This window comes from Rattus norvegicus, chromosome 10 (genome assembly GCF_036323735.1).
Source record: "Rattus norvegicus strain BN/NHsdMcwi chromosome 10, GRCr8, whole genome shotgun sequence".
NCBI lineage: Eukaryota > Metazoa > Chordata > Mammalia > Rodentia > Muridae > Rattus > Rattus norvegicus.
Window position 1 is genome coordinate 44,969,559 of NC_086028.1, and position 15,427 is coordinate 44,984,985.

General features: G+C 42.6%; 1 protein-coding gene across 23 annotated transcripts in view; it reads left to right on the plus strand.

The window, feature by feature from the left end:
* Positions 1-15,427, plus strand: part of Mprip (myosin phosphatase Rho interacting protein) — a 119,917-nt gene that overhangs the window by 16,087 nt on the left and 88,403 nt on the right. The window lies entirely within an intron of this gene.

Genomic DNA, 15,427 nt, shown 5'->3' on the forward strand with positions numbered 1-15,427 from the left:
GGTAGCTCTCCTTGGAGAGATTTGATTCTGAACTTGGCCTTTGAGGCTGGGCTGCCTGGCTTACCCACAGGAACTTCTCAGGGCTCCTTTCTTTCCATCATCATCTGCCCTTATTCTGTTCCTGAGAACTAATAGCTCATACTTCACTTTTATCTTTATGGTCTTATGGTCTTTATGGTTCTTAAAGATATTTTTATTTATTTGTCTGTCTGTCTGTCTGTCTGTCTGACTTTGCACACGTGAGTGCATGCATGCATACGCGCTTGTGATGTTTGCTGATGCCTGCTAGGGCAAATGGTTGTGAGCTACTTGGTGTGGGTGCTGGAAATTAAACTCAGGTCCCCTTACCTTGCATCCAACTCTTAAGTCCTCTCTTAAGAGGTTTTATTAATAGCTACTAAACTTTGATACATGTTCACAATCACAAAGGATTGAAATAACCCTAAGGTCTATGGGAGGAAATAGTTCATCAAACAGAAATCAATTTCTGACACATGCTACAGTATAAGTGAACCTTAAAAACATGAAGTTAAATGAAAGAAGCCATGACATGAGACACCATGTATGACTCCATACATACATAATCCCAGAATAGGCAAATCCATATAGACAGCAAGTAGACTAGTAGTTGCCCGGGGCTGGAAGAGATGGCAGGTTTGGAGAGTGGCAGTTAAAGAGCTAGCCACAGTACACTATTAGGTTGTATATCTTAAATAGGTAACATATGCATTGTATTTCTAACTCCAAAAAATCATTGCACAAATATACCCAGTTACCACCTCTAACTCACTTAATATTTGGGCCCACATTACTTCTTTGTCTAACCATTACAGATAGCCTCTTACTACAGTGTAAGAGTTTTCTCAGTGGTGTGGAATTTTCCCAAGTAACTAGTCTGTCAGTGTCAGGTTTGCCCTTCATGACTAAATCAGCATCAGGTAATGGAACTGTTTGTGGTGGGGTGGGATTGCCCACTTATGGGCCAGGGTAAGCAAGCACCTTTACAGTGGGTAGGTTTGATTCATGGTGCTCAGTAGTCTAGAATGCTATTAAGAGGACAGAGAGTTTATCAGGACAGGACCTATCCTAAGCCTAAGAACAACTGCATTTGACATTTCTTTCTCCCCATCTTCATGCCAGTTCTATTTCCTGGTTCCTACCAAAATGAAGTTAACACTCCCCAACCCATCCTTGTACTTTTTGGTTCCTGTGGTCATGGCAACAGCCTGCTTTTCCACACACGGCTTGTGTGCATACATAGGTGACAGCGTTAACAGCCTTCAGATATCATCAGTACCCCACTGACTCACCAGTTGTTTGCTTTGTCTTCACTTCTGCCCTATGCTGATCTTGAGTGCCAAGAGTAGAGTTGGCTGAGCATGGTGGTCCATACTTATAATCCCAGAGGCAGAAGAATCACTAGGAGTTTGAGGCCAGCATGGATTTCAGAGTTAGAACATCTCTTTCAAAAAAACTGAAAAGAGAATTTGGGAGGTGGCTCAGTGGCTAAGAGCACTGGCTGCTCTTGCAGAGGACCTGAGTTCTGTTCCTAGCAACCATGTGCTGACTTGTAACTGTTTGTAACTCTAGGTCCAAGAGTTCAACAAAGGGGGTCTTTGATTTACAAAGCTTATAAAATTGGCCAAATAACTACTACCCCAAGCCTCATTGGGGTAGGGCAGGGGAGCACAGAAAATATTGAACAGTGTGGTACTCTGAGTGTGACACTGTCTCCACAGAAGGTCCACAGAACAAAGAACCAGCCTCCAGACTTCACCAGATGGGTCAGCTACACTTTCCATACAGCCTGCTCTTGTATCCTTTGGTAATACCATCACCTGCCACAAAAGGCTTTGCTTCAAATTCACCCTGTAGTTAGTATCTTAGTCCCATAATTAGATGTCTTTCAGAGCTGCATGAATTTTTTTTTTCCTAGTAAGGAATATTTCTGGAGGTGGGTATTGCCTAGAACCCAGGTGTAGAATGCTCTGCTTGGCCATTCCTGGCCTTTTCCACTTCAGGACTCCTTTTCTAGAGGCCCTGGTTGAGTTTCGCCAAAATGTATGCTGAACAAATAGGTCCTGAGACAGATGAACCAGTCTTCAGCCACCCGTGATTGTGTACTGACCCATGGTTGGTTCATATGTGAGAGGACTTTGTTTTCTAAATGAGAAGGAAGCATACTCTGGTTTCTCTTCAGATCGTATAATCTTTCGTCTTTTACTAAATGAGAAGGAAGGATAACTGAGTAGTGGCAAAAGTCAGTTCAAGGTCATCCTAAGCTACGTAGGAAATTCCAGACCAGGCCGGGCTATACAAACCCTGTGTCTTTATTTAAGGGGAAGAAGAAGAGGAGTAGGAGGAAGAGAAGGAGGGGGAGGGGGAGGAGGGGGGGGGAGGAGGTGGAGGAGGTGGAGGAGGTGGTAGTGATGGTGATCTCGGGCTCACTGAGTAAAGGCACTTGCTGCTGAGTAAAGGCACTTGCTGCCAAGACTAAGATCCAAGTTTGATCCCTGGGACCTACATGGTAGAAGAGAACTGACTCCTACAAGTTATTCAAGTTGTCATCTGACCATGCATACATGTACACTTGAAATGTCAAAGGTATTGAAGGAGTGAGCATATCCTTGGATCTGTGTTATTAGAGATTAAAGTGAACTCTCCTGAGGTTCTGCCTTGCCTTCTGCTACATAGTGAGGAAGTCATAGAGCCAGAGTTGATCTTGGGCCTCTCTCTGTCCAGGAGCCCTGTATAACCAAAGCTGTCAGCCTTAGTCTGTAGAGGGAATACTGGAGTTTCTTAACTGTCACCAGGAGTTACCCACTCTCTTTGCCATTCTTTTCTTCCCTTTGAATGATAAAGGCTAGGCATGGTGGAACACACCTTTAATCCTATTACTCAACAAGAAAAGGCAGGCAGATAGATGTGGGTTTGAGGCCAGTTTGTGTATACATAGCAAATTCCAGGCCACCAGGACTGAGTAGTGAGACCCTGTTTCCAAAAAAAAAAAAAAAACCAAAACAAACTAACAACTTGATAGGTACTGTGTACTCATATGGAGTCTTTTTTTTTTTTTTTTTTTTTTTTAAATAAAGGAGGATGTAATAAGAATCAGAGCTGGAAATGGACTCAGTTGATGAATTGCTTGTCAATGTAGGCTGGATTTCCAGAACCACTATTCAAACCAACCTAATAAGGCGTCTCGAGTGCTACGTGATCCCAGCACCAGCAGTTATTCACCAGTGCTTCCTTGTTGACTGCTATGTCAGCAAGTTCCATGACTGTGACAGAATACCTGAAACATTTGATTGATACAGAAGAGTTATTTTGGCTCGCTGTTTTAGAGGTTCCAACTCATTTATGGTTGGACATTCTCACTGCTTTAGAACTTGTGATGAGGGATCAGGTCAAACAGGAACATTGGAGCACAGACACTTTCCTCATGGTCAGAACATTGAAGCAGAGCAAGGAGGGGCTCAAGGTCTTACTGCCTTCTTTGTGGGCATATTTCCAATGACCTAAGGACCATCCCTCCTAGGCCCTACCACCTGAAGGTTCCATCATCTCCCAGTAACACCTCTCTGTGACTTTGTCTTTAACACATATATAGGCCTTTGGGCACATTTCAGGATTCAGCCTCTGTCATTATCCATCCTGGCATTTTTTTTTTTTTTTTATTATTAACTTGAGTATTTCTTATATACATTTCGAGTGTTATTCCCTTTCCCAGTTTCCGGGCAAACATCCCCCTCCCCCCTCCCCTTTCTTATCGGTGTTCCCCTCCCCACCCTCCCCCCATTGTCCCCCTCCCCCCAACAGTCTAGTTCACTGGGGGTTCAGTCTTAGCAGGACCCAGGGCTTCCCCTTCCACTGGTGCTCTTACTAGGATATTCATTGCTACCTATGAGGTCAGAGTCCAGGGTCAGTCCATGTATAGTCTTTAGGTAGTGGCTTAGTCCCTGGAAGCTCTGGTTGCTTGGCATTGTTGTACATATGGGGTCTCGAGCCCCTTCAAGCTCTTCCAGTTCTTTCTCTGATTCCTTCAACGGGGGTCCTATTCTCAGTTCAGTGGTTTGCTGCTGGTATTCGCCTCTGTATTTGCTGTATTCTGGCTGTGTCTCTTAGGAGCGATCTACATCCGGCTCCTGTCGGTCTGCACTTCTTTGCTTCATCCATCTTGTCTAATTGGATGGCTGTATATGCATGGGCCACATGTGGGGCAGACTCTGAATGGGTGTTCCTTCAGTCTCTGTTTTAATCTTTGCCTCTCTCTTCCCTGCCAAGGGTATTCTTGTTCCCCTTTTAAAGAAGGAGTGAACCATTCACATTTTGATCATCTGTCTTGAGTTTCATTTGTTCTAGGCATCTAGGGTAATTCAAGCATTTGGGCTAATAGCCACTTATCAGTGAGTGCATACCATGTATGTCTTTCTGTGTTTGGGTTAGCTCACTCAGGATGATATTTTCCAGTTCCAGCCATTTGCCTACGAATTTCATAAAGTCGTTGTTTTTGATAGCTGAGTAATATTCCATTGTGTAGATGTACCACATTTTCTGTATCCATTCCTCTGTTGAAGGGCATCTGGGTTCTTTCCAGCTTCTGGCTATTATAAATAAGGCTGCTATGAACATAGTGGAGCACGTGTCTTTTTTATATGTTGGGGCATCTTTTGGGTATATGCCCAAGAGAGGTATAGCTGGATCCTCAGGCAGTTCAATGTCCAATTTTCTGAGGATCCTCCAGACTGATTTCCAGAATGGTTGTACCAGTTTGCAATCCCACCAACAATGGAGGAGTGTTCCTCTTTCTCCACATCCTCGCCAGCATCTGTTGTCCCCTGAGTTTTTGATCTTAGCCATTCTCACTGGTGTGAGGTGAAATCTCAGGGTTGTTTTGATTTGCATTTCCCTTATGACTAAAGATGTTGAACATTTCTTTAGGTGTTTCTCCGCCATTCGGCATTCATCCTGGCATATTTTATAAGCACCTTTACATCCTCCCATCTGTAGTCTCCTTCAATAGACTCTTGAGAAAGGCCATTGGGAGGTTTGAGCAAACATCTCCTTGCTGGCCCAGTGCATTGGTGTGGGTCATAGAACAAATGGTTGTATAGTGTGTATGTATTCTTATGGAGTCTTTTGGGCAATGTGTTCTTCTCTGATGATCAGAGAGGGCCTCGCTCTGCTTTGTGTTGTATCTGTCGCTCACTACCCATGGAATAATTGCACAGCACCCGGTGTCAAGTTTCTTGCCTCATGTTGCCACATGCTGCAATCTGAGAATGCCAACATTTCCCATATCTTTGGCAGCATGGTGTACACAGTAGCACCACTGTAAGCTCATCTGCCTATGTGTTGTCTTCTTAGTACTGGATGCTGACCAGTATCATCCTTGTGACCCAAGGGCATAGGGTGGGAAAATTGGAGATTCAGTCTGGCTTGACAGTATTCCAGGAAGGCCTTATCAGTAATAGTCCTAACATGCCCGGGGAGCAGTTCCATTTCTAGCATAGTGTTACTAACCAGAGCAAGATATCCCAGGAATCATCTATCTATGTGTTTGCTTTCATCCCCTGGAGCTCAGCTCTGGACTAGGCTGGGCTAGGGTTGGATTGGATTTCTGTTCCTGCAATGCTGTTGTAAGAGAAGGAGCAGGGGGGTTGGGGATTTAGCTCAGTGGTAGAGCACTTGCCTAGGAAGCGCAAGGCCCTGGGTTGGGTCCCCAGCTCCGAAAAAAAGAACCAAAAAAAAAAAAAAAAAAGAGAGAGAGAGAGAGAAGGAGCAGGGCTGGTAGGGTTTGAGAGATAGGACCTCAGAGGAAGCAGGTGCTGCTACAGGGTTAGTTCTTCCCGAGCATCCTTCTGTTTAAGCCCAAAGTCTCAAGTATGTGGAAAGGAACTAAGCAGAGGGTTCTCCTCCTCTTTTTCTTCTCTTCCTCCTTTTTCTTTTTCTTTTCTTCTTCCTCCTCCCTTCCCTCTCCCTTTCCCTCTCCTCTTCTTCCTCCTCCTCTTCCTCCCCCTCCTCCTTCTCTTCCACGTCTTCCTCCTTCTCTTCCTCTTCACTTCTTCCTCTTCTTCCTCCTTCTCTTCCTCTTCACCTCTTCCTCTTTTTCCTCCTCCTCTTTCTCCTTTTCCTTCTTTGTTTTGTTTTTCAATATAACGTTTCCCTGTGTAGCCTTGGCTGTCCTAGAACTAGCCTGGAACTCAAAGAGATCTTCCTGCCTCCATCTCTCATAAGTGCTGGGATTAAAGGTGTATATCACCACCTCCTAGCAAGCAGAGGATTCTTTAAGAGCAGGAGGAAAGCTCTGTAATTATAGATCAGCCCGGCATATACTCCAAAAGTAGTTGACCTAAAGTAGTCATAGGATTTAGTGTTCCCGAGAGGTATGCTGTCTTGAGGGGCAGCAAGTGGAACAGTGCCACCCTTCCCTTTGGAGGGGCACCAGCCCTGGAGGTCTTGGGAGTGGTAGCTTCATGGATTGTTTGGATGCTACCCTTACAGTCCCACTTCCTCGTTCCATGCCCACCTGTCCTTTAGTTCTAGGGAGCAAGAAACCTGGTAGGAATCCTGTCACTAAGGGTACTCCCTCCATGTTCTTTAAGCCAGAGAGATCATGTGAAGCCAGAGTCAAACCTGTCAGTTCTGAGTTCCTTGAGGCTGATTGTGTGATAGGGTAGCAGTGTCCAGAAGCCAGACTGTGCCTGAAAAGTATTCATTTAGTAGCGTAATTGTGCTTTATGAGCCAGATGTAGAGTATTGGCTTGTACTCTTTGCCCCACCCATTTGATCTTGTTGGAGACATTTGGTCTCCTAGTTCAAGCAAGATTAGCTCTAGGAGGACGGTTAAGAGACTCGCCACTGTGACGTAGGAGGCCTGTAAGATGGGAGCATAAGCCTGACTTTCACAGGCCATACTGCCTGGGCCAGTGGAGCGCATGCCGTGTAGCTCCAGGCTGAGGACTGACTTTTTGACTATAACCATGGGTTCTGGGGCTGTAGTAGTTCTTGCCAGTGTTCCACAGCCTTATGTGGATACAGTGAGGGAAGCTTTAGAAACAGTAGATTTGGCTTTGCGAAGTTTTGAATTCTTCATTGCAATTTTATTTTTGTTGTTTTTTAAGATATGGCCTCCCACTGTATCCCTGGCTGACCCGGCTCTTACTGTGTAGGCTCGGGTAGCCTGGAACTCACAGAGATCTGACCATATCTCTATCCTAAGTGCTGGGATTAGACATACGTCACCATGCCCAGCTATCTCATTTTAGTTAATTTTTTTACACCAAGATTGTTGTAGATTTCCTGCAGCGCAAAGGTGACATGGCGATCCTGGTTCCTTCACTCAGTCCTCCCCCGTGACACCCTACAGCACAGAGGGTTGGATGGGCGTGTGTCAGAGCAGTTGTCGAAGCTGGTGTAGGCAGGACCTTCAGTCCTTCCCAGTCAGTTGTGCCTTCATCTGTAGCCACAACCCCGTCTGCTCCTCACCTAAACAGTTCAAGTCTGGCTTCTGCTAGATTTCTTAGGTTTGTGAGAGGAATCTCACCGTGTATCACCTGTGGGATAGTCTCCTCTTCCTGATCTCTGGAACCCAGAGACTTGTGTGTGGGGTAGTCAGACCTTCCCATTGCTGACTGGTGGATCATGTGGCCCATGGAGTGGTGACAAAGTTTGTTCAGCTGTTTCTGCACTGCAGGTCTTCTGGTCTGCAGCCATCGTTTGTGTGTATCTTTTAAAAGTGTCACAACTTCTATTTCTTTGGAGTAAAATATACAAGGCTATAGTTCCTGGTGAGATGGTAGCTTCATGTTTAGTTCATAAGAAACCACCACCTGGATTCTCGGTGATGTTGTATAAATGCACACTTTCTCCATGTCTTTGGCAGCACTTAGAGTCTGTGTATAAATATACATAGACAGTTCAGATGACCTTTTCCTTTTTGGGCTGACACTACTTCCTCCAAGAGCCAAAGGCCCCAAGGAAAACCCAACTTTTGAATTGTTGGTCAAGATTGTCCAAAACATTGCAGGCTATTGACCTTGATTATGTCCCAGAGATGAAAGTTAAGTCCCTGTTGTTGAAGACACTATGCACTCAAGTTATAAGGTCCAGAGACCCCTGAGCTGGAGCTGACCTGAATGCCTCCTCCTGAGAGAACTAGCGTTCATGGTGCCAGGAAGCACCATGCAGGCATGTGATGCCAATGAACCACAACAATGACCAGCATGGCACAGCAGCCCTAAAGGTTCGGTAGCAGCAAGCATATATTATATCCAAGTGGACTTCATCCCAGAAAGGCAAGGTTTGTTCGACATATGTAATCAATAAATGTAATGCACCATATAAACAAATCTCAGGAAAGAAAGAAACCATATCATTGTGTTAGTCAGTGTTAAAAAGACACTTGACAAAGTTTAGGATGCCTTCATGAAAGAAGTTCTAGAAACTTTATGAGTAGATGGGACATACTTCACAATAATAAAGGCTAATATAACAAACCTATAGAAAATGTTACAGTAAATAGAGGCATTTCAGGGCATTTCTCAAAATTGGGAAGGAGACAAATATATATCTACCCTCTCTCATCTCATTTCTAGTGCTTGAGACGCTAGCATAGCAGTTAGGAAAGAGAAAGACATAAAGGGTAACAGTAGAAAGGGAAGGAGTCACATCGTCCCTATTTGCAGATGACATTCTTTATTTAAAATACATTATAGCATCTACTAAAAACTGAGTGACAGGATACAAAATCAGTATTTAAAGAACAAACAGTAGCCTTCATTTGTACTAATAGACTACTTTCCGAGAAATAATTTAGGAAAAATATTCCTTTTAAAATAACTGCCCCTCCCAATTCTTTAGGACAGTATCTATAGAAGAGAAAGACTTCCACTGTGAAAATTGTCCGTGTTTTAGACACACTTACCACCTTCCAGGAGCCACTGTTTTTAAAGGCTTTGGAAGCTGAGCATGTTGGTGCATACCTGTAATCCTAGCTCTTGGGAATCTGATGGTGGAAGATTGCAGCATTTGGGATCAGTTTGGGCTACATAGCTTGACCCTGTTGTTGTTGGTTTTGTTTTGTTTTGTAAGAAAGAGAGTGCTTCTTAATCTTGTAGCCCCTTCAAATTCCCGCTAAAAAATCCTCTAGTTTGTACTGCTGTAAGTTAGGGAAGTCATTCAGACAGTGGTATCCCTTGGGTCTTACATGATAAAAGCACAGGCATGTGTCAGTTTTGAAACATGTCATTGTTCTAATGATGGAGGCAAGTCACTAGGTCCTGGCCTAGGTGGTTAGGGACAGTACTTGAGGAAGAGGCATGACATCCTAAGGTATAGGTGACTCACAAAGTTGTGGGGTAAATGGGGATCTGGGAGAGACTGCAGTAGGCCCTCTTGATTAACTGTGGAAAAGGGTAGCCATGATGTGTGAGGAGGGGTGGTGTGTGTGTGTGTGTGTGTGTGTGTCCGTCCGTCCGTCCGTCCGTCCGTCCGTCCGTCCGTCCATCCGTCCGTCCGGGTTTTTTTGTGCTCAGTTGGAGTAGCTGAGGGGTTAAAGATGATTTCCAGCAGGACTTGCAAGGAATAGCTACTTCCTTTGTGTCTTTTGTTTCTACAGATGGTTCTGCATTATCAGATGATTTTTGCCCTGTGTGGCTTGCCTGGCAGGTTCCTGTTGGGATCAGCTCAGCTCTTTAGGAGCTGTTTACCACTCTGTGCTCCATATAGCCAGCTTAGCCTAAGGCATTCTCTCTTTTGCTCATCTGGCCACCCCAACTCCTACAACAAATCATAGATCAGGGATACAAATTATAGCCCTTGAGATCTTTGTCCCTCTCTCTGACTGAGGCAAAGTCCCTTGAAAATACAGCCCCTACAGAGACCTGACTTCTGCCAGGTGGGAAAGGGAACGTGGTTTACCCATATACCTACAGTGTGGTATTACCAGACTTAGGTCTTGTTAAATGATTGTTTTGATGCAGTCTTGCTTATAGTTAAGCCTGAGTGTGTATCTGTGTGTGTGTGTGTGTGTGTGTGTGTGTGTGTGTAGAGAGAGACAGACAGACAGACACACACTGTGCAGTTATTTGCATGCTGTGGCATATATGTGGAGGGCAAAAGACAGATTATTTTCGAACTTGGATATGTTCTTCCACTAAAGGCTCAGGGGATTGGACACAAGTTGTCAGGTTTATACGTGCTTTTTATTTTAATTTTTGAAACTATAATTACAATATGTCTCCTTTCCTCACTCCGTATCCTCATATACTCTTGCTTTCCTCAATTTCATGGCCTCTTTGTTATTAAATGCATATATGTATATATTTGCATATTTATTTCAAAATATAACCTGCTTAGTCTTTATAATATCACACACACACATACACACACACACACACACACACACACACACACACACACACACACACACGTACATTCTTGGGGGTTTTGGTAAGACTATTTCTCTTATTCTCTGCATTCCAGTTGCCTGTGGTTCGTTTGTGTAGGGTTGTTGAGGCCTCAGGGACTTTTCCCCATCCACTTTGACAGGTGCATTGTTATGTCCTTGTTTATATCATGCTTACGTAGCCATGCTGGTGAGACTTTATGGGTGTAGCTTTTGACATTACTAGGAGACAGCATCTCACACAAACTCCCTGATCCTCTTGCTCCTCCTAGAATCTTTCCACCTCTTCCACAGTGTTCCTGAGCTTAGGTACAAGAATGTTTTATAGATGTATCTGTTGGAATGGGCTCAACAACTATGTATTTTGATTGTACTTTTCTGTAGCGGTCTCTGTCTGTTAGCAGGAGGCATAGGATGAGAACTCACATATCTCTGGTGTCAGGACAAAGTCTTAGGTCGTTAGTTAGGAATTGCGCTGCTTTTGAAAGGAGTGGTTGTAGGTTCTCCTCTAGTGTGTGCGACTTCACCAGCTCTGGGTGGTTAGCTGAGTTTCCAGCAGCAGCATGGTTTCCTTCCTGTTGAGTCCTCTTAGAGAGACAGCTAGCTGGTGGTCATTACCAAGGTACGTTTGCCGTTACTGCACAGGGTGTAGTGCAGTCTGGTAGTTGAAGTGGCTCACAGACGTTGGAGCTGAGTAGGACGTCGGTTGTCTCCCTCCTTCAGGAGCACTCATAGCACCTTCTAGTGTCGAGCAAGAGGGCTTTTTCGTGCCTGCTATTGGGTGTTTTTGGGTTTTTTGTTTTATTAGGTGGGTCATTGGCTCTTGGAAGGAATACAGTCAGCAAAGGTGAGAAAAGTTCATTAAAATTATTTATTTATACACAGAATGATGTGTATTTTTTTTTTTCCGGAGCTGGGGACTGACCCCAGGGCTAAATCAGTACCACCGAGCTAAATCCCCAACCCCAGAATGATGTGTATTATAGGGGTTTTTTGTTTGTTTGTTTGTTTGTTTTGTTTTGAGGTAAATAGCTAATAGTTTGAGTGACTTTTATGGACATCCTTGTTATTTTACCCACCTTCTTCTGTATTTACTTCCCTTCCCTCTTCCTAAAGAGTCTCCCTTTTCTCCTGTCAGATCACTTGTATTCTGGTATTCCCTATTCTCCCTCCTCGTATATTTACCTCTCTCTCCCTCCCTCTGCCCATTTTTCAGAACAGATTATTCGAACCCTGTTATTTCCCTCTCTTTTGTTCCTGAACTTTCTTGGCAGTAGTCTCTCCTTTTACTTTTCCATAGTTTCAGCAGACTATGTATTCACATCTAAAGGTTTGGAGCTGTGAAATCCCATGAGAGAGAACATAAAGTCTGTGTCTTTCTGGGTCTGGAATATTTCACTCAATATGGTATTTTCTAGTTCCATTCATTTACCTGAAAAGTTCAAGTTTTTATTTTTCCTTACAGCTGAATGTGTGTGTAGCACATCTTCATTACCCATTTGCCAGGTGAAGGCCTTTTCCTATGCTTCCAGTCTTAGCTGTTGTGCATAGAGCAACAGTGAACATTCTATGCAGTGGGATGTTGAGTCCTTTGGACACATATGCCATTGAATGGTTTGGAATGGTTATATGGTAGATCTACTATTAGCTTTTTGGGAATTCTCCACACTGATTTTTATACTCCACACTAGTTTGCAGCCCAACCAAACAGTGAGTGAGTGAGTGAGTGAGTGAGTGAGTGAGTGAGTGAGTGTTCCCTTCCCCCCGCATCCCCTCCAGCATCTGTTATTGATTGTTCCATTGATTGTTATCATTCTGACTAGAGTAAGATAAAATCTCAAAGTTGTTTTGATTTGCATTTTCCTACTTACTAGGGAACCATTTTTTCCCTTCTTTGAGAACTCTCTGTTAAGGTTAAGCCCGTTTTTTTCCTAATGTGCCATTTGTGGTTTGTTTATTCATTTTTCTTAACTCTGTTTTTTGAGTCTTTATATAGACTGAATATTAATTCTCTGTCAGATGTATAGTTGGCAAAGATTTTCTCCCATTTTGTGGGCTTCATCTTTACCTTGTCAATTGTTCTTTTAGCTGTGCAGAAGCTTTCAGTCTTATGAAATCCCACTTGTCAGTTGATGGCCTTAATTCTTGAATTTATGGATTCCTAATCAGAAAGTCTTTTCCTACACCTATATCATAAGGGCGCTCCCTATGTTTGTTTCCTTTTAACTATTTTGGTGTCTTTCACATCAAGGTCTTTAATCCATGTGGAGTTGGTTTTTGCTCAAGATGATAGATACAGGTCTAATTTCATTCTTCTACATGTCAACATTCAGTACCATTTATTGAAGATGTTTTCTTCTATCCACATGTTTTTGGTGTCTTTATCAAATACTATGTGGCTGAAGTTACATGTATTTATGTTTGGATCTTTGCTATTTGTTCCATTGGTCTATGTGTCTGTTTCGTGTCAGTACCACACTATTTTTTTTAAAAGATTTATTCATTTGTTATATATAAATACACTGTAGCTGTCTTCAGATACACCAGAAGAGGGCATCAGATCCCATTACAGATGGTTGTGAGCCACCATGTGGTTGCTGGGAATTGAACTCAGGACCTCTGGAAGAGCAGTCAGTGCTCTTAACCGCTGAGCCATCTCTCCAGCCCATTACCACAGTATTTTTAATACTATGGTTTGTAATATATTTTAAAACTTGGAGTGGCAGTCCCTCCAGCATTGTTCCTTTTGTTTAGGATCGTCTGGGCTGTCTGGTTCTTTTGTGGTTCCATATGGATTTTCAGATAGTTGCTTTCTATTTCCATGAAGAATGAGATGGGCATTTTTTAAAAAGATTTATTTTATGTACGTGAGTACACTCAGACACACAAGAAGAGGGCATTACAGATGGTTGTGAGCCAATCATGTCGTTGCTAGGAACTGAACTTAGGACCTCTGCAAGAACAGTTAGTGATCTTAACTGCTAAGCCATCTTCCACCCCAGGATGGGGATTTTGATTGGGATTGTATTGAATTTGAGAGTAGCTTCAGGTAAATTTGTCATTTTTTTTTATAATGTCATTTCTATTGATCTATAAACATCAGACTATTTTCTTTTGTCTTTATCCTTCAGAATTTTAAAAGTTCTTATTGTAGATGTCCTTTCCTTCCTTGGTTAGGATTATTTCTAGATAATTTTATTTTCTTTGAGGCTATAAGGAATGAGGGTGTGCCTATGATCTTCTCTATATGTTCATTGGTGGTGTATAGAAAAGCTATTGATTTACGCAAGGTGCTTCTGTATCCCTTCCACATTGCTGAATTTCTTTATTATCCCTGTAAGATTTCAGGTAGAAATTTTTGGGATTTCTGTAGATATATCTGTGTATAGTATCATATCTGTAAATAGGGACAGTTAGACTCTTTCCCCATGTGTATCCCTTTAATTCCTTCTCTTGCCTTAGTGTCCAACACAGTGTCCAAAAGGGGATGGTGGACATCCCTGTTTCATTCCTGACTTCAGTTGGATTGCTTCAAGCCTTCTTCATGTAGAACAGTGGTTCTCAACCTTCCTAATGCTGCAAACCTTTAATACAGTTTCTCATGTTGTGGTGACCTCTGACCATAAAATTATTTTTGTTGTTACTTCATATCTGTAATTTTGCTACTGTTATGAGTTATCATAAAAATATCTGTGTTTTCTTATGGTGTTAGGTGACCTCTGTGAAAGGGCCATTCGATCCCCAAAAGGGTTGCCACCCACAGGTTGAGAACTGCTGATTGAGGATGGTGTTGACTGTGGGTGGTAGATAGCGTTTATTGTGTTGAGGTCTGTTCCCTGTAGCCCTACCTTCCTTAGAATTCCCATCGTGAAGGCATGTTAGGTTTTGTCAAAGGCTAACTACATATATTGAGGAAATCATGTAAATTTTTTCTTTAAATCAATCCATTTATGTGGTTTAGTGCATTTACTGACTTGTATATGTTTAATTATCCCTGCATTTCAAGGATAAAACCAACTTGGTCATGGTGGATAATCTGTTTGAAAGAAACACATATATATTTCTTTGGGGATAGTATCCTATAGTTTTCTTTTTCTGTTATTGCATTTTTTTTCCAGGTTTAGGTATTAGAGTGATACTAGCTTCATAAAAGACATTTAGTATGTTCCTTGTGTTTCTTTTCTTTGTTTGAATAGCTTTAAAAACAACTGTAGATCTTTGAAAATCTTGTAGAATTCTGCTTTGACTCCATCTGCCATCTGGCCTTGGATTTTTTCTCTCTCTCTTTCTTTCTTTCTTTCTTTCTTTCTTTCTTTCTTTCTTTCTTTCTTTCTTTCTTTTTAGCGAGAACGCTTTTTATTTTTTTACTACAGTTTCATTGTCCTCATTTGTTGTGGGTCTGTTTAGGGTCTTGACTTCCTAGTTTAATTTTTGTAGTCTGTTTGAATCTAGAAATCTGTCCCCCCCCCCTTTTTTTTAAGGTTTTCCAGCTTAATGGAGTACAGGTTTTTAAAATATTCCCTTACAGTATTCTGAATATATTTGGTGTTTGATGCTTCCCTGTCCATTTCTGATTATGTTATTTTGGGTCCTCTTTTTCCTTTGGGTAGTTGGGCCAAGAGAGTTTGTCAGTCAATTATTTTATTTATCTTGTCAGAACCAGCTCTTAGAGTCATTGATTCTTTTTTTTATTTCTTGCTACCAACTAGATTGTTTGTTTGGTTTGGTTTGGCTTGTTTTTGTTTGTTTCTTTTGAGACATGACTTCTTTGTGTATCCCTTGGCTGTCCTGGAACTCACTATGTAGACCAGACTGGACAGAGATCCGCCTGCCTCTGCCTTCCAAACTTGGATTATAGGCGTGTGCCCCGACCACCTGGTGACTTCCTGATTTTTTTTTCTTTCTTTTTTTTTTTTTTCCGGAGCTGGGGACCGAACCCAGGGCCTTGCGCTCACTAGGCAAGTGCTCTACCGCTGAGCTAAATCCCCAACCCCGACTTCCTGATTTTTTAAAATAGGC